Source organism: Nyctereutes procyonoides, unplaced genomic scaffold (genome assembly GCF_905146905.1).
Source record: "Nyctereutes procyonoides isolate TBG_1078 unplaced genomic scaffold, NYPRO_anot_genome, whole genome shotgun sequence".
In the NCBI taxonomy this organism is placed as follows: Eukaryota; Metazoa; Chordata; class Mammalia; order Carnivora; family Canidae; genus Nyctereutes; species Nyctereutes procyonoides.
The window spans coordinates 36286219-36305295 of record NW_026575140.1 but is presented as its reverse complement, the minus strand read 5'-3'; the positions used below and the strand labels follow the sequence as shown (position 1 = coordinate 36305295).

The 19077-nt window shown below is 39.7% G+C and overlaps 1 long non-coding RNA gene across 1 annotated transcript in view; it reads left to right on the top strand.

Annotated features, from left to right (window-relative positions):
- Positions 1–950: 950 nt before the first annotated feature.
- The window catches only part of LOC129497542 (uncharacterized), a 64272-nt gene continuing 46145 nt past the window's right edge, over positions 951–19077 (top strand). The window contains exons 1-2 of the long non-coding RNA XR_008661958.1: positions 951–999; positions 10732–10819. This is a non-coding gene — a long non-coding RNA (uncharacterized LOC129497542). The remainder of the gene's footprint in view (positions 1000–10731; positions 10820–19077) is intronic.

Below are 19077 nucleotides of genomic sequence, written 5' to 3'. Positions count from 1 at the left end.
AATATAAAGGAGAAAAATATTGGAATGACTACTGAATTCTCATCAGAAACATACAAGACAGAAGAGCATGGAACAACATCTTTAATGTGCTGAAAGAGATTGTCAAACTAAATGTCTATGTCCAGAAAAAATATCCCCTTGTAAATGGAAGGCAATGAGACTCCCAGTTTCAGATCTGACATGTAAAGACCTTGGAAATTGTTACTCCCGTTTCACAGGAAGAAAAAAGCCAAACCAAGTGAAAATCAGCAACTCTTCTAAGATTTATGAGAGAGCTGGGGTCCCTGAAAATTGGAGGGACAGGTGAATACAAGGAATCACAGCTTCCTGGGAGAAAGCCCAGGAGCAGAAGCCTGCTGCTGGAGTCTGTACCACACACCACCATATCAGCTTGGCTACTGGGTAATAACAGAGAGTTACAGCTGAAAGAATTGCAAGCCTCAGGTCCTATTTAATAAGGAGTCTCTAAGGAAATCCAAAAACAACAGGGGAGACAAAAACAAAGGCATCAGAGGGAAATTTATCCTCTGACATCTACAGCTACAACAAATAGTAAACACAGCTTAACTCCTAGCCAGATGTACACTGAACCTCACACTAATGGCCTATTTACTTCATTTCTCTACTTGATACATCATGTCTGACTATCAACAAAAAATTAGAAGGCACATGAAAGGCAAAAAAAACACAATCTGAAAAGAGAAAGCAAACATCAGAACCAGACTCAGCTAGGGCAGAGATTTTGGAATGATCAGACCGAGAATTTAAAAGTAACTCTGATGAAAATGCCAAGGGCTCTAATGGAGAAAGTGCACACCATGCAAAACTGAAAGGCAGGACAGACATTTTCAAACAAGTACAAGATGACAGAATGTGTCACCTGACACCCACATAATGAGAAATGTTCGAGGAAGTTCTTCGGTCTGAAGGCAAATGGCACCAGATGGAAACTGGGATCTACATGATGAAAGCACAGCACTGGAATTGGTAAATATATGGGTAAGTATAAAATATTTTTCTCTTTAAAAAAGATTATCTGTTGGGCAGCCCAGGTGGCTCAGCAGTTTAGCACTGCCCTCAGCCCAGGGCCTGATCCTGGAGACCCGGGATCAAGTTCCACATCAGGATCCCTGCATGGAGCCTGCTTATCCCTCTGCCTGTGTCTCTGCCTCTCTCTCTCTGTGTCTCTCATGAATAAATAAATAAAATCTTTAAAAAAATTTTAAAAAGATTATCTTTAAGAGGGCACTGATTCTTTAAAATAAAAAATAATGATAGTATATTGTGAAATTTATAACATATACAGAGGTAAAATATATGACAAATAAGTAAGGGAAAGGGAAGATGAAAATACACTGTCATACACTAATTCAAAGGGATACATGCACCCCTATATTTATAGCAGCATTATTTATAATGCCAAACTATGGAAGCAGTCCAAGTGTCCGTTGATAGAAGAATAGATAAAGAAGAGTTGATCTATAGGGGTGCCTGGGTGACTCAGTTAAATGTCTGCCTTCTGCCGGGGTCATGATATTAGGGTCCTGGGATCGAGTGCTGTAACAGGCTCCCTGCACGGTGAGGGGTAGGCTTCTCCCTCACCCTCTGCCCCTCCCACCACTCATGCTCTCTCTCTCTCTTAAATAGATAAATAAAATCTTAAAAAAAGAAGAGGTAATATATATGCATATACACACACACACACACATACATACATACCCAATGGAAAATTATTCAGCCATAAAAAAGAATGAAATCTTACCATTTGCAACAACATGGCAACATGGATGGAGCTAGAGAGTATTATGATAAGAGAAATAAGTCAGTCAGAGAAAGACAAATATATGATTTCACTCATATGTGGAATTTAAGAAACCAAACAGAGGAAAAAAAGAGACAGATTCTTATCTACAGAGAACAAACTGATGCTTGTGGAGGGTGTAGGGATGGGGGAAATAGGGAATGGGGATTAAGGATGTACTTGTGATGATGGGCACCAGGTGTTGGATGGAAGTGCTGAATCACTAAATTGCACACATGAAATTAATATGTAATAATATATATGTAATACGTATTTAACTACACTGGAATTAAAATAAAAAATAAAATAAGAAAATTTAAAAAGGAAATATACTGTTATGAGCTTCTTATGTTTCATGTGAAGTAATTTACTATTATTTGAAAGTGGACTGTGTTAAATTAAAGATGTTCATTGTAAATCCGAAAGCAACTACTAAATAAATAAAACAAAATGTTATTGTTAACAAACCAATAAAAGGATAAAATAGATGACACTAGAAATTATGCAGTTAATCTACAAGAAATCAAAAAAGGAGAATAAAAGAAACCAAAAAACAGATGGATCAAATAGAAAACAAGATGGTGGTCTTAAACACATCCATTGATAAGGATGTTACATGTAAATGGTAAAAATATTTTCATAATCAGAAAGAAAATCATCAACTGAAGTTACTAGCATTTTTCATAAGGTCATATATTCACTGATTGTCACAGTCACACTGACCTAAACTTAAGATAGTGTACAACCAATTACGCTAACTTTTCAGAGCTAAGTCTGGAAGGTGCTGCACCAGGATTTAGGAAGGCTCAGAGTGATGGGAAATAATACAGGTGAACTCTGAGTCTCTCCATCAGGGTGTTGGCCAAGAGCAAGGAGATGGAGATAAATACCACATTTGGAATAAATGACCCATTACAGAAACAAAAACTGAAGCAGCTGTATCTGCATTCTTTCTTATATTTTCTGTATCCTTTGTATTGGCCAATTCTTTCTTTTGGTCTCTTTCCCTTACACTTGATATTTTATATGAAGAGTATTATTGGTAACTTTCTTCCTATTTCAGTTTTAGGTTACAGAATTTCCTTTTTAAAAAGATTTTATTTATTTATTCTTGAGAGACACACAGAGAGAGGCAGAGACATAGGCAGAGGGATCTTTGTGTTAGGAGGAAGTGCATCGGATTATGTAGAATCACAATTCTATTATTGATGGAAGTCAAAGGTAGCTAAAAAGATGAGACCTAAACAGAGAGCTGCAGGTGTGGGCCACACAGATCATTTGGTGTCGCTGCCAGCAGCTTTCCAAGGTTTCTGCGCTCAGGCCAGTAGGGCATGGGCAGACTTCTGCAGGTGGCACTCCTCAAACACCCCTGATGGCTGGCATTCCTCTGTTTCACCAGTGGGAAGAAGGAGCCCTAGACTGCAAAGCAGAGGTAGAATTGGGGAAAGGGGATTGGAAGGGGGAAGGTCATTGCTCTTTTATTTCTGCTTTTGGTGTTGTCAGATAGAAAGGGGTGGCTGTGTGTGACAGCTGCCTTCAGTAGATCTAGTAGCAGTAGATCTGATGGGCAATTGATTGTCTGTGACTGAGGTTAGAGCAGTGTCAGTAGGTGGTAGGTGGAGCGGTCCTGGCTACAGCAGCAGGTGCCATAGCTGCCATCTCCTTAGGCAGCTGCAGGGTGGGCAGTGAGGGTGCTCATGGGCACAGCCTATGCTGCCTCCTTTCTTTAGTGCTTCCAGCTCTTTGGGTTGTAGCTTTCTGCAGTTACTAATCCTGGGATTACCCACCCACCCCCTTTTGGCTTCCTTTGCCTTCTAGTGCTTTTAGAACCAGAAGCCTGGGGCAGCCCCGGTGGCCTAGCGGTTTAACGCCGCCTTCAGCCTGGGGTGAGATCCTGGAGACCCGGGATCGAGTCCCATGTCGGGCTCCCTGCCTGGAGCCTGCTTCTCCCTCTGCTTCTCTGTCTCTCTCTGTCTCTCTGTGTCTGTCATGAATAAATAAATAGAATCTTAAAAAAAAAAAAAAAAAAAACTAGGAGCCTGTATTATCCCTCCCCCTCCCATTTGAAATCACTAGTGTGGTTTTGATTTTCCTGGTGAGACCCTGACTGATACAGGGACATCAAAGATTGCAGCAGATTTAAGTTCCTTCTGAAGATTTTCCTAATATCTCCACAGCAGGGTAGACCAATTTGTGAGGTGCTTAGCACACCCTTATCTGTTTGTCCAGGCTTCCTCTGCTCCAGCGTCCCCAACTGCCACCTCTTTAAGTATGTTCCTATAGATAGCACGTGCGTAGCATTCAAAATGTTAAAGCTAGGAAGAATTAATTGGGTACTGAGATGGTTTATATGACCTTAAATGCCCCCTTCTAGTCCTAATATTTTAGAACACTGGGTTCTACCCTGTAGATCACTGTGAGATGCTACAGATTTTTTTGGAAAGGGATCCATAAATCCGTATAGGCACAAGAGTTTGCATGCTGTAAAAATATGCCTAGCAGCTCAAAGTATTATCATTTTTTTTGACATAGTGTATTAGATATTCAGGATTGGTAAAATAGAAATTATATTATGCATTCATGAACACACAGCCACTTTTATGACTGCAGCTTTAAAACTCAACATAAACTAATAATACTGTTTTTCTTATTATGACAGGGGGCAATCCACAAGTTCTTTTATGTTTAAAAAGGAGCACATTTACCTGGGCTCAGAAACCAGAACACTGGAACTCTGGTTTTCAAGCATGACGTAGTTTCAAATCCAAGTGCCTCAGTTTTGAAGTTCTAAAGCCTGTAGGTTTAAAGGATAATTTTCTGGGACCCGTCTTTGATTAACAAGTTTTTACTTATTTAAGTTATAGTATTACTAAGTATCATAGACTTAATATGCTTAGGTCATTGGGGAATTCCACAACAAATGGGGTTTTGTTGCCAAGATGATTAATTTTATGAACAAATGTAGTTTTGTTTCCTTATTTTAATTCTATGCTAAGAACCCAGGGAGAAAACTTTGAGGATAGCAGTGAGATATGACTCTAAGATGAGTTTAAGATATACTCTCTATTTTTTTTTTTTTTGCCACTGTCAATAGAAGTGCTGCTATTTTATGATGTTAGATTAACATGGTTATTTCTGTCATAAAAATGACTGGTGACAATGCATTGTGGTTGAAAAAAGGGGAACTAATATTTATTGGTGGCCTATAAAGAGTAAGATGCTAAACCAGGTTTCTCTCTCTCTCTCTCTCTCTCTCTCTCTCTCTCTCTCACACACACACACACACACACACACACACACACACACAATTTTGTTTAACAGAGGTCCCAAACATGCAATAATTTGTCCAAGGCTAGACAGTTGATAGCTAGTAGAGGCAAGATTTAAGATTGAAATAGATGTGTGTTTGTTTAAAGGGCTAGATTTGACACCGAGTGCCAGGCTTTGAACCCCAACTCCACCAACAATGATCTGTGTGACCTTGATGTAATGACCAAATCTAGCCTCAATTTCCTCCTCTGTAAAGTGGTAACCATGATACCGCCTCTGTCATAGCGGGTTTGAGAATTTAAATGTGATAATGTATATAATGGGCAGAGCATCATGACTAACCCAGGGGACCCATAGTAACCACTCTAGTGTTAGCTCCTACTGTTTTTATAATACCCCATTTTCCTTAAAATGAGAATTAGCAAAACTGATGCTTAGAACTAATTCTATCACTAACAACTAAAGGTGTATGTCTTTCAAGAGGTCCCTAAATCTCTGACTTTCAGTGTTTCATTTATAAAATGGGGATAATAGTTCTTTCCTAGCCTAATTGCAAGAATTCAGTGAGATTTAGAAGCCAAAAATGTTCTGTGCACAAATGTGAGTTGTTTTATTTATATGTATTCATTTATTTTATATATAAAATTTACTTTCCTTACAGTCCATTTGTTTTAAGATTAAGGTGTTACCTATTTAAAGTTTTGATTTATTTACGTGTCTTCTTATATAATTTTAAGTGTCTTCAGGAAAGGGTGTGGAAGCTCTGTTTGAAACTCCCTGCCGGTTTCAATATTTCTTCCTTTTCCCGGAGAAATGCTCAACTTAGCAGTACAGCAAACCGGACACTTTCTCACCATTTGTTTCTCCAGACAAAGGAAGGGACAGTAACTTGTGGTCCCAGGCTGACGTAGAGGATATTTCTTGACATCTTCAACTTGAACTCGTCTCATTTGACACGACAGCCTGATTTATGTGGCCGGATTAGTTCTCTTAGGAAGAAGCCACTTGCCAAATGTTGCATTTCATTTAGTGAGTTTCACCTCAGATCCCTTGTAAGAGGTGAATCGTGGCTATAAATATAGGGACAAAAATAGCCATGTTCCTTTTCAATTGAGTAAATGTTATTCATAGTCAAAATGAACGGAGTTTCTAGAAGTTATATTACCCCTGTACTGTCTTCCAAATGATCGCTATAAAGCCAGAGATTATGTTCCCCTTGCAAAGACATGTTTGCATAATCTGTTAACCTTAGAATTCAGAAATTTCTCTTTTTTTCCCTCTGCCCTTTAGAGTTCAGGGCCCTCATTCTTTTCTACCTGAGCCATCACCACAGTCTCTTAAAAGCCTCTTCTCAAACTGTTGAAACCCCTTCACAATCCAATGTCTACCTTGTTGTCAGAGGGACATTTTTCAGGTACAGATCTGAGCATCTTACTCTCAATTTCTCCACCTTACCTGCAGGACAAAAGCCCACCCATTTTGCATGACCGTGCTCACGGGAAAGACTAGCTTCCTTCATTCCTTCCTCACTTAGCATGGCCCTTCAGGTCTTCCGTCCAGGTCTGTCGGCTCTTACCTTTCTCCTCTTCCTCCACCCTCTGCTGCCTTTGGGAATTCCCAGCCATTGGAGACATCCTGATGTTCCCCCAAAGAAAGTCTAAACTTCCACACTTGGATGTCTTTTTCCATTCCTAACCCCCACCCCCACCCTACCTCTTCCTAGCCTAGCAAATGTATATCCATCTTTCCAGAGTCTGCTTCCTCGCCCTGGGATTTTGTGCAGACTCACTTGCCTGTCCAATGCCCCAGCCTCTGTGCCTCCAGATAGATTCTGCTCTCCACCCTCTGTGCTTTCATAGCACCTGGTACTTGAACATCTCTAAGACAGCACTTGAGTGTTAGCCTGGAGTGTTTGTGCATACATCTGCTCCTCCCTTTGGGACCATGAGTTCCTTGACAGGAGAGACCGCCTATCTTATTTTATTGTTTGAGCTTAGTGCCAAGCATATTTCCTGGCACAGAGTGTTCGGAGACTGTAATGGCCCAACACTTAAACCACGGAGTCAGACAGATGTGGGTGGAAAGTCCAACGATGTACTTACTAGTCATGTAATCATGGGAAAGTTTTCTAAGTCCTCCTGATTTTAACTTTTTCATCCATAAAATGCAGTCAGTAACAAAATACTTATCTCACAAGGATGCTGTGAAAATCAAATGAGTTAAAATACGCAAAGGCTTGAAAACAGGGTCTGGCACGGTGACTCTGTACCCTTTTTTTTTTTTTTTTAAGATTCTATTTATTTATTTACAGAGACAGAGAGAACACACACATGTGCACACAAACAAGGGAAGTACCAGGCAGAGGGGGCGGGAGGAGCAGATTCCCCACAGAGGAGGAAGCCTGATGCAGGATTCAATCCCAGGACCCCAGGATCGTGACTTGAGCCAAAGGCAGACGCTTCACTGACTGAGCCACTCAGGCAGCCGACCCTGTACTTTCTATCAGCTGCTTCTATTTATTGTTTTTATTATTACCACCACCTCTGATGATTGTTGGATAGATCACAAAAGATTGCTTATACTTAGGAATCTAAGTATACATAGTATCTGGCATAAGAATACATCTCCAATGCAGATTAGATGTTTTGTCATTACTATTTTTATTATTAAAGAGTGTTGAAGAAATCAATTTTCTTCCCTGTTGCCCAATGGACATCATCCCTTGGAGTGCAATAGCCTCAAAATGCAGAATGTTCAAAATTTTATCCCAGTATCCCCCTAGAACCAGCTTATGTGGAAAATACTTGCTAAAGCAGCCACTTAAATATTTTCTCCTCTCTCTCCCTCCCTTCTTGCCTCCTCCCCCTTCCTTCCTCCTTTGCTCCTTCCTTTGCTTCTTTCTTCCCTAATTATCCCATTTCAATTGCCTTTCTTTTGGTGAAATTATTTTTTTTTAAGATTTTATTTATTTATTCATGAGAGACACACACACACAGAAAGAGAGAGAGAGAGAGAGAGAGAGAGAGAGAGAGAGAGAGAGAGACAGGCAGAAGGAGAAGCAGGTTTCTTGTGGGGAGCCCGATGCGGGACTCGATCCCAAGACTCTGGGATCACGGCCTGAGCAGAAGACAGATGTTGAACGGCTGAGCCATCCAGGAATCCCCTCCCTGAAATTACTTAAACCCTGCCTCTGCTTTTCTAGAAAAGATCTTTCACTGATCCCCATGATTTTACTTTTTGAAAGATGTCTGGAGCATAGGGGCACCTGGGTGGCTCAGTTGGTTAAGCATCTGACTCTTGGTTTTGGCTCAGGTCATGGTCTCAGTGTTATGAAATTGAGCAGCATCTGGCTCTGCACTCAGCAGGAAGTCAGCTCTCTCCCTCTACCCCTTCTCCATCACTAAAATAAATTTTAAAAATCTTAAAAAAAATGTCTGGAGCAAATATTTCTGTTTCCTTTCCCATTGCCATTTCTTTGTTCAGGTTAAGGTCACCTGCCACCTGGATCACTCCCTGTTATTTCACAGTGCCTCCAGGGCAGGGGCCCAGCATCTCCAGAGAGCAAGGCACAAAGCCAGGAAGGGGTTAAACCTTAACTGCCAAAGGGGCACACAGGAATATAAATGAGCAAAGCCAACCAGGGAGCAATGGTGGCCATGACATAATGGGGAGGTCATGTCTCATCTACAGGGAAGAGTGGCTACATAGAAAAGTGCCTGCTCATTGCTTCCATATGGGAATGCTGGTATTGCTGGACCTTTACATATTTTAGGAGAAACTGCAAATCTCTACATGACATCTACTGATAGATAAATGATGGCAACTAGTTCAAATTTCAAAATCCCCATTGTCTGGGTTAAACAAGGCTACTGGTCAGATTTGGCACACAGGAAGAGAGGTTCTGATGTCCAGGGAGAGGCTCAAGTAATGTTTGCAAAAACAAATGGATTCAGGAGACATTTCTTCTCTTGGTCTTGCTCAGTCTCTTCCTGCCTCCTGGACTGTCCCCTACATTTAATCCCACCTTCAAAGTGCAGTGTATGTTTTCTCATACCTTTCATGCCAGTTGCTCATACCGGTTGAAAAGCTACTCTGTTCTAAGTGCTGAAGGCGAATTGATAATAAGGAAACATTATCCCTGAATTGATGAGATAACAAAATCAGGTAGTTCCTGGCAATGGCAAATAGAAACAATAGTGCTCCAGCTATTCTTAAAAATCTAGTTTCTTCTCTTGGTACCATTATACTTGGAGGGTAATTTTAAGTTAAATTGTATGTCAAGAATTGAACTGCAAGTATTTCACATTTTACTAGGGTGTAACTAGATTGTGGGTTCCTCAATGGCAAGGTCACATTAAACATGATTTATATTCAAAGTTCCTACAGATCAGCAGATAGTCATGTATGTAAGTGACAATAAATAATTACTTACAAGCCAGTTAAAACTAGTAGTTGGTTAATTATTTGATTTAGTTGGAATGAAAGTCCTATTAATGCAAAATTCATATAACAATCTTGCAAAGAAAGACTAAGGCTTTTGCTTTGTCCATGTAGCCATCGATGGATGTCAACTATGCCCAGTTCACTCTCTTGAATTATTAGGTTCATAAGCTCTGAAATTTTCAGTTTCTTTAAAGTCATGCAAGATATAAAAGAAATTTGGAGGAAATTTTCATGTATGGGCCTCCTAGAGTTTTGTGATTTCTTTTCCTAGTCTTTTACAATAGTCTGTTCGCTATTAATTTGACAATAGTGTCTTTTACCAAGTTGTCTTTAAATAGTTTTTGCATAGCAGTCATGTATATTTTCATATAACAACTCCTTTTATATAATTCATATTTTATTAGTTTATATAATATTTAATCAAATTTAAAAAATATTTTCAGAAATACAACAGAATACAGAATAGGGAACCAAATATCGGTGACTTGTGATCATCATATCAACTGAACTAGTGGGAGATAAAGTTTCTAGCATGTTGGAGACCAGGACACTAGCACTGGACATTCTCTGTGCCAGGGGCATGACTCTGTCTTTTGCAAAATGAATGGAAGCTATTGATTCTACTTGGTCAGTTAGGTGAAGGTTAGTGAAGTCTACTCTACTATTGATTGGGATTCAAGTAGCATTTATTGTATTCTTTGCAATAATAATAATTTCTCACCCACTTAAATGTTCAGTAACATTTCCAAGGTGCATTTACTTATATTATCATACTCTCATAGCATCCCTATGAGTAAGACATTTTTCCCTTTTGACAGATGAGGCAATTTTCAGACAGGTTGAAGTGACTTCCCTAAGATCACATAGCTTGCAAATAATGAGTGAAAGACTTGAACCTATTCCAGTCCGACCTGAGTTCAGGACTCTTCTTACTCCCTAGTGCTACCTGTCCAAACCGGGGTAAATGAACTCCAAAGACCTTTTTAGCCTTATCATGATGATTCTGTGATATGTTAGCAATATCCTATGTACATCATCTGTTCTACAGTTATGAGCTTCTATCCCTCTATGGCTCTGTGGGTCACCGGCTTGACATGGAGGGGAGAAAGAGATTAAGTAGAGGGGCCAATTAGTTTCAGAATTGTTGGGTAAATGTTTCACATCTTTGAGTTTGTCCCCTTCTCCTTTGATGAATGGCTCTTGCCTCTTTTTGACAGATTGATCTTGAGTGCTGGGTATTTTTCTCTCACCACATTAGCTGCCAGTTTTCCAGGCTATCCCCTCGGGACTGAGATGAGGTGAGAGGTAAGTTGTTTGTAAGTATGACTTGACTGAGCAATGCAACCAGGCTGAACGTTCAGAGAGCCCTTCTGTGCTTGGAGCCTGCTTTCATGTCTTGGAAATCCTGATTTATTTCAGGACAGGGAAAATCTAAGCCGGCTTGCAGACTGGAAATTAAAATCTTAAAACTATGTATGAAAATCGAATATTCCAAATGGCCTGGTTTAAACATCACCCTGCATCGTTGATCAAATGTAAAAGTTCTTGAAAAGAAGCAGGGGGATTTATGACGAGATGTAGGACTGGGGAAAGGCTTGGCCAATATTTATGGTAACTTCAAGGAATTCCACTGACCATACTATAGTATGCTTTGGTACCTTCAAGTTTCTGCTTTGGAGATTTCAAGCCTGCAAATGCTTATGGATTGAAAAATATTTTGGTTTGGCTGTATTCTGTTAACTTCTGAATTTTGGGGGGCAGGAGAGAGACTGTATATACTTATTGGGACACATTTATCATCCTGAATGTAAGTATGGATGTATGTGTTTTTATTCCTTTAGATTTATGTCTTTGACTTTCTTGAGGACAGGACCTTTGCTTTAACTATCTCTGTGCCCCCAGACCTAATACAGTTTTTGGAAAATGGGAAGTACCCCGTAAATGTTCTCCTGATTCATATTATTTCATTGGCTTCTGTTGAGCATCTCCTTGAGCTAGATCCTGCGCTAATGACTGAAGGAAGTAGAGAGACAGATGGAGAGACCAAGAATTTTCAAAATGAATTTTACTTTAAAACTTAAAGGAATATAACTAAAAAGGCAATGCATAAAAACAACTAGCCTTACACCTTAATTCCATTTTTGCAACCTTCAGTAACTAGTAGAGCAGAGCCACACATGTTGACTATTTCATATACTTATTCAGGTGTGTTAGGAAGAGGCAAGGAAGCCAATTTGAGTTTTAGTCTCCTTTCGGCTGACAAAGAATAAGATGAACATGTACAACACAGGCTGGTAGATGGGTTGGTGACAGGTGTGTATAAGCACCATCAATAAATTCCAAGACACAGTTTTAGATATTTTCACATAAATCATCCTATTTAATCCTCTCAAATGTTTTGTAGGATTGGCATTACTATTTGTAGATATGAAAATGCTGTTCTTCTTCCTGGAAGATCTTTCAACCTACTAAATACTCATCTCCAGGAGCTGGCTTTAATGACTGTTCCTCTGTGATTCCTTTTCTTCTAATTCTGGCCAGAATCAGTGACTCCTTTCTTTCTGCTGCCATAAGACTTTGTATATTCCTCAAGCTTGGCAATAAGCAATTGCATTGCACCGGAAGTCCTCCCTGTGTGTCAGGCTGCAGGCTCCCCAAAGCCGCTTTGACCGCTTCATTCACCCACCACACAGATAATACCTCTGTTCCTCTGCTGGAATAGTCTGGGACTCCTGCAGCTTTCCCTGTCATCTTCATTACCCTTTCCATTCCCCATCAGTAAGCCACCAAGTCCCTGGGATCCCCCCCAAAAAAACAACCCCCACAACTCGAGCCTTCCAAACTGCTCTAGCTTGCACCAAGATCCCTGTAGCTCTCATCGATCTCGTGTCTTTTCAGATTCTGGTGACAGCCTCCCTCCTCCCTTGTTTGTTGCTCCCGCTCTTGTGGTTCATGTCATTCATTCCCCTGTGGTTCAGTAACTGTCCAGCAAATTACCACTGCTGCTAAAATAAGCCCCATAGATCTGAATGCCACTTACAGGACTGCGCTGGCTCTTCCTCAGATTGTAGCTTCATCCTTATACCCTTACCATCTGTCATCAAAGAGTTTGGCCTTCTCTTTGCCAAGTGCTTTTCCACCTGCTGTTCCCTCTGCCTAGAATGCTCTTTCTGCTCAAGCTAGCTCCTGCTCACCCTTCAGGTCTTAGCTCAAATGTGGTGTTTGTAGTCTGGAATTTGCAAACTTTACTGAGCCCCTGGGATCATCTTCAGAGGATAATATTCCATTCCAGGAATAGCATCTATGGGAACTTATATGTATGTATATATGTATTTGTTTAATGTCTGCATCCTTCACTGAAAGGCAAGACTTGTTGGGGAATGGATGCATCCCTTTGATTTTTTTCACTATTATAATCCAGTACTAAGTTAGTGCCTGAGAGTATGGAGGACACTTACTAAATATTTATTAAAAATTAAATAAATGAGGGGTGTCAGGTGGCTCATTGGGTTAAGTATTTGTTGATTTCAGCTTGGGTCATGATCTCAGGGTTCTGAGATCAAACCCCATGTTGGGCTCTGTGCTCAGCAGGAGTCTGCTGGAGATTATCTCCCTTCCTCTGCCCCTCCCCACCCTCTCTCTCTCTCTCTCTCTGTCTCAAATAAATAAATAAATAAAATCCTTAAAAAATACTTCAAAAAATTAAACAAATGAATAAATGGATGAAAACGAAATTCTTCAACTATGACTGTCACACTGGTACTATTAAAAGGGCCCCTTAATTTTGTTTGGCGTCTCTCCCTAGAAGAGGTAACCAATATATGTTTTTAAAAATTTCCATTGGTTGTAAATTTCCTTTGATTCCCACCTTCCCCTGACCAAACTGCATTTGGAAGTTGCCAACTGCCCCAATTATGAGAAGCATCCCTCTGAAAATGTCCCACCTCCTGTCCAGACACCTATAAGTGATCTGTCCATGCACTCACGTGCCCCCTACAGCCTAAACAAAGAATGAGCTCTTCATTTTGGTGAAGGCTATTGAGCAAGCCATTTTAACTGCATTTTATAATGAGGAAACTGAGGCAAGCAAGAAGTAAAGTCACTTGGCTGAGCAAGAGCAGGGTCCCCAAGCCACCTGTCAAAGAAGATGGATGAAATGGCCAGGGAACGTGGGGAGGAATTCAAGTCACATGCCAAGTCCAGGCTGGCAGCAAGGCTTATGGCAGGTAACCACACTCAACATCCTGCACTTGGTTTGAAGTGCCCTGGTGTTCTGCGAAGGGAGCCCAAACACAGCCAACTTGGTGCCAAAAAAGAAATTCTCACTCAGAATATTTTCCCAACAACATTTTTATTTGAAAGAAACCTAGCCAAATGAAAACACATGCACAGAGGTTTTTTCTCATGCCTTTTTCTGCCTGTGTATATATTTTCTTTTGTATTCTTGACCACCCTGATATTATAGTTTTTATTTTGAGGAGAGTTTAAAATAATTTCCCTGTAACTCATTCATCTTCCTGTCCTGAGGTAGGGTGAATTTTCATCTTTTCCAGCCAGTCTTAATGTAGCAGAAACAATCAGAGGTGCTGCTGTGCCTTTAGGTGCTGGGCAGAGAGCAGGGTTGGAGCAGGTGGGCTGAGCCAATAAAAGGCAGCTGGGAAACAGGAAACTGCAGAGAAATTTCCCCAAGTTGCCCTCTGCTGGAGCCTAGCCATGCTCTCCTGTGAAACCTAGCCAGGCTCTGGTTTTCTATTCCATTCCTTCCTGGGCTTGAGACATTGCTCTCATCTTGGACCTTCTTTGTTCTGTATTATTATTGCTCCTCTGCCCACACCCAATACTACCTCCTATGTATAGGTCAGGATCATCACTGCTTGCCCCAGGTGTGGCTGTGCTGTTAGAGTTACAACAAAAAGAGCATCAAATTGACAATGGTGTGTCCTCTCACCATTACTGCTCACATTTGCAAATTAATGTTGGAGAGAGATCCCTCTGAAGACAAGTAAGACATCCTTTGTGGTCCCAAGGAATCCAGGATAACTTTTTCCAACTTGTTCTCTCTTTATTTCATTGTTCCAAACATGAGTCCTTGCAATCTACCGGTGTCTTGAGGCCCAGGTTGTCTTCCTGAAAGTTATCTCTGAGAGTATCGTTCAAACTACTTCTGTGGTTTCCCTCTGGGTCTTTGCCAAAAGCTATTTTCTATGCCCTAAATGGCTCTCTTTAGAGTTTTCCAATCATTATCCCTTCCTCTTTGCTCAGTTCTAATTGTACCTCCTCTACCATGAAGCCTTCTCTGAGGACATTAGGAGAAAGAGTCCATGCTCTAGCACTGAGATTTCCAGGTTTGATTTTTTTTTTTCCAGGTTTGAATTCTAAGTTATTCTCCTGCTGGTTGTACAACACAGAACTTTTTGAGTCTTCCAACATAGAACTAATTGAATGCCTCCATTGCCATATCTGTTAAAATGGGAATAATATTAGTATCTATTTTGTAAGACTTGAGATTTACTGAGTTGAAACATGTGAAGTAGTTAGAATAGTTAAGTGCTCAGTTTCATTCTCTCTACATGATCAAGCTGGTTTGGATTACCATAATAATCCATAGAGCTTTTGTGTACTCCTTAAGTAAATATTTTCAGGGTCAGTAGGTGCTAGGCGCTCAACCAGGCACTGCTCACAGGCTGTGTTCACAGTATTGTATGTCTGTCTACTTTCTGTCCTTGTCAGCTGTAGAGACGATGAAGATAGAAACTTTCTTTCTGAATATGCCATGTAGTAACTTCCCAGTGAATGTACGCTGGATTGAGTTAATTTTTTCCATAGTTTAAAGAAGTGTCATAGAGATGGGTCCTGAGGGATCAATGTCTTACCATTTGATCATACCTGATATCAGAGAAGATATATTTAATGCCATTACTTACTTGTGAATAGAGCTGTATGCACTTTAAAGGTAGCATTTGATAACATAGGAAACCCACATTTCATGTAAAAGGATAAGGTGTCAATGACACAACAACCGTCATCACCACTGTCATGTGTGCAGCATCATCACTATGACCATCCCGTCCCCACCTCCACCTCCATCACCACCACCTCCATCAATACAACTGTCACTATTATATGCACCATCAACACCATCACCACCAGCATTATCACCACCACCATGGCCACACTATCACTACTAATTCCACTATCATTATTACTATAATCACTATATGATTATAATAATAATGACAAAACAACAGCATTGACGATTTTCAGGGTTACCCAGTAACCTTATAAGGTAGGGATTATTTATTTATTTAATTAATTTATTTTAGAGTGAGTCCCTGAGTGTGCGAGTTGTGGGGAGGGGCAGAGGCAGAGGAGAGAGAGGATCTCAAGCAGACTCCCCACTGAGCACAGAGCCCGATGCAAGGCTCCATCTCTCAACCCTGAGCTGAAATCAAGAGTTGGACACTTAAATTAAGAGTTGTAAGTGTTGTAAATTAAGGTTGTAATTACTTTTATTTGTTTTTGATGGATTAGAAAAGTGAGTTTCAAATGCAATCGACTTAATTTATACATTTTAGAAATAAAATGATATAGTGATTTTGTCCCTCCAGATGTACTTTTCACCTTTGTCCTTACCTCCTCTGTACCCTGAGATGCTTACCTCAGCAGACCTCATTATGTAGGTTCCCTTGTCCTCTAGCATTCGCTCAACTCAGCCAGTGGCAGATACCAGCAGGAGACAGGAAGAGGGGAAGAGAGAGTGACCAGACTATTTCTTCTCATCCTGTACCGGGATTTTGTAGTGGCTGTTCTTCCTCCTGAACACTTTCTCCTAGCTACAGTTCTCTCTTACTTTTAGAAACTGTTCCTTCCTCTTCTTCTGACCTAAAAATAGTAACAGCTCCCAGCTGTTGCTAGACGTTGTATTTTATCATCTCCTGATGCTTCCTTTAACTCTGCTCACAGCTCTGAAAGTATTCTTATAATTAAATTTTCAATGATCTCTGAGTCTGCCACCTGTTCCCTGCCTGGACCCTGAATGATGCCATATAATATTAAAGTATACACCACAAAATACAACATATAATTCCCGAAAACAGGAAGGTGGGAAAAATAAAGGGAAAAAATAAAGGAAAGAAGTAAGAAGAAAAGGAAAGAAGGAAGAAAGGAAGGGAAATAAACTCAGATTTCTACTATCAAAATAAATACACTATTATAATTTTAACATGTTTACCTTTGTTTTCTGTGACGTCTTATGTAACTATTACTGCAGTATATGTATTTATGCTTCCTACTTTATTCACTTCATTATGTTGTTTCATCATTTTTTTAACATTAGATGTCATGACCATTATTTTTAATGACTGAATAATATTTTGTTGAGTGTTCTTTTAATATTTTTTGGTTACAAATGATACATTTTCCACATTTCAGTTATACTTTTGAAAATTCCCTGTAGTATGATTTTTAGGTCAAAGGAAATGAATATTTTTTGACTCTTAATCTAATTCCCAAATTTTAAATCAAGGGATTTTATTTTAAAAGTTACTATCAGTTTCAGTTTTTAAAGGGGGAAGATTTAAAACACTTAAAGTTCTTTTTATAATTGTCTTGTGTCATATGTTTTTGGCTTTCATGTATCTTTTTTCTTGCCCTTTCTCCATCTTGTATTTTTTGGATTCAGCACTGAGGTAGCTTTTTATGATTTGTAAGATAAATGTTTTTGTTTCTTAACTCCAGGAGTGGCTTTCCTAAAATTTTGCACAGTCTAAATGAACATTCATCTAATAATCAAAAGTAAAAACATACCAAAGTTTTGATATTTTGTTCACTGTGGGTTTTTGTTTCATTAAGTTTTCTTTTTTAAAATATTGCTTTACAATTTTTTTTTAATCTTGATAACTGAAATTTTGGGAGCATCCCCTTAAAGTCTGTTCCTAAAGCACATGTCTCACTCTCCTTACCCTCATCCTGGCCCTGAGGCTCATACTCATTTTGGCACCTCCAGTCCTTAGCATGGGTTCAGCACCTGGAAGGCTTATGGTGCCTCCTGTTTGCTTGTTGATGTGATTTATTATGCTATGTGTTGTATATGGAGCATTTTGAAAAAGGAACCCTCTAGCTGATTGGCATGGATCACTTCCCTGTCCATAGAAACAGACTTTCCCATGCCCTTGGCTGCCCACTGTCTGAGTAAATGAAGCATTTCTAAGATGAAGGCTCTTGTAAATGTGCCTTAGAGCACTCTATTTGATTATCCATTTCATTATGATTGCTTTTCCTTACACAAATACTATCTAAATATTATGATGAGAATAAAAACAAAACAAAAATACTGAAAGATGAAAAAGGAAAATCAACAATCCATTCTTCTTTCTCCAGGATTAAGCACTGAGCAAAAGTATAAAACAATTACAGTTTCATCTAATTGACTGCAGCTGTGCAAATACCCTAGCACACTAGGAGACTGGTGTCCTGCTCCCCACGCCCCCATCCCACCTCATGAACATCTTGATATCTGGGTTTGTTTCATTTTTGCCCAAGGCAAGGTATATGTAGGAAGAATGAAACTGTGCTCACTGGTTGAAGGAAAGGAATATATCCTTTCATAACTGCCAAACTGGAGCTTAAGCCCATGGGATTTGATTATTTTGAGGTTCTAATTTTCAGGATTCCCCTGTCAAGAGGCAAAGAGCCATCGGGTGTTAGAATAGACTGGCAAAGGGCAGAGCAATGGTCTGCTTCCTAGGCTTCATCTTCTGTGTGGGAGACAGAAATTTTATTTTTGTTGGTCAGTGTGTCACACACTTTATATTTGTTACAATTTCGTTCTATCCTTGGAAATATGTTTTGATCTGCATTCTACAGATGATGAGATAGGGATTTAGATTGGTTAATGGCTGAAGGCTAAACACCTTCTCCAACAATTGCTATAGAATTTGGGATTTGGACATTTATTGCTTGACTCTGAAGTTCCTATATATATATATATATATATATATATATATATATATTTTTATTTTTTTTTTTTAAAGACATTATGCTCCATAACCACTATTATCTGCAGGGTTCCTTGGAATCCAGCCTCTACCTTTCCTCCTTACTTGCATCTCTCTCTCTCTCTCTCTTTTTAAAGAGTTTATTTACTTATTCATGAGAGACACAGAGAGAGACAGAGACATAGGAAGAGAAAAAAGCTGGCTCCCTATGGGGAGCCTGATGTGGGACTCGATCCCAGGACCCCAGGATCACAACCTGAGGCAAAGGCAGACGCTCAACCACTGAGCCACCCAGGTGCCCCATAAAATACATTTTTACTATAATGCTTGTTAGTGTTTTCTTAGATTCTGATGGGATCTTAGTTAATAGAATCTTGGGTCTTCAACTATCACAATGTTCATAAAAAATACAATAAAAAATTAAAACCACCATGAGATCCAGCAATTACACTTCTGGGTATTTATCTGAAGGAAACGTAAACACTAACTCAAAAAGATACCTGCAATTCCATGTTTATTGCAGCATTATTCACAATAGCCAAGACTTGGAAACAACCTAAGTGTCCA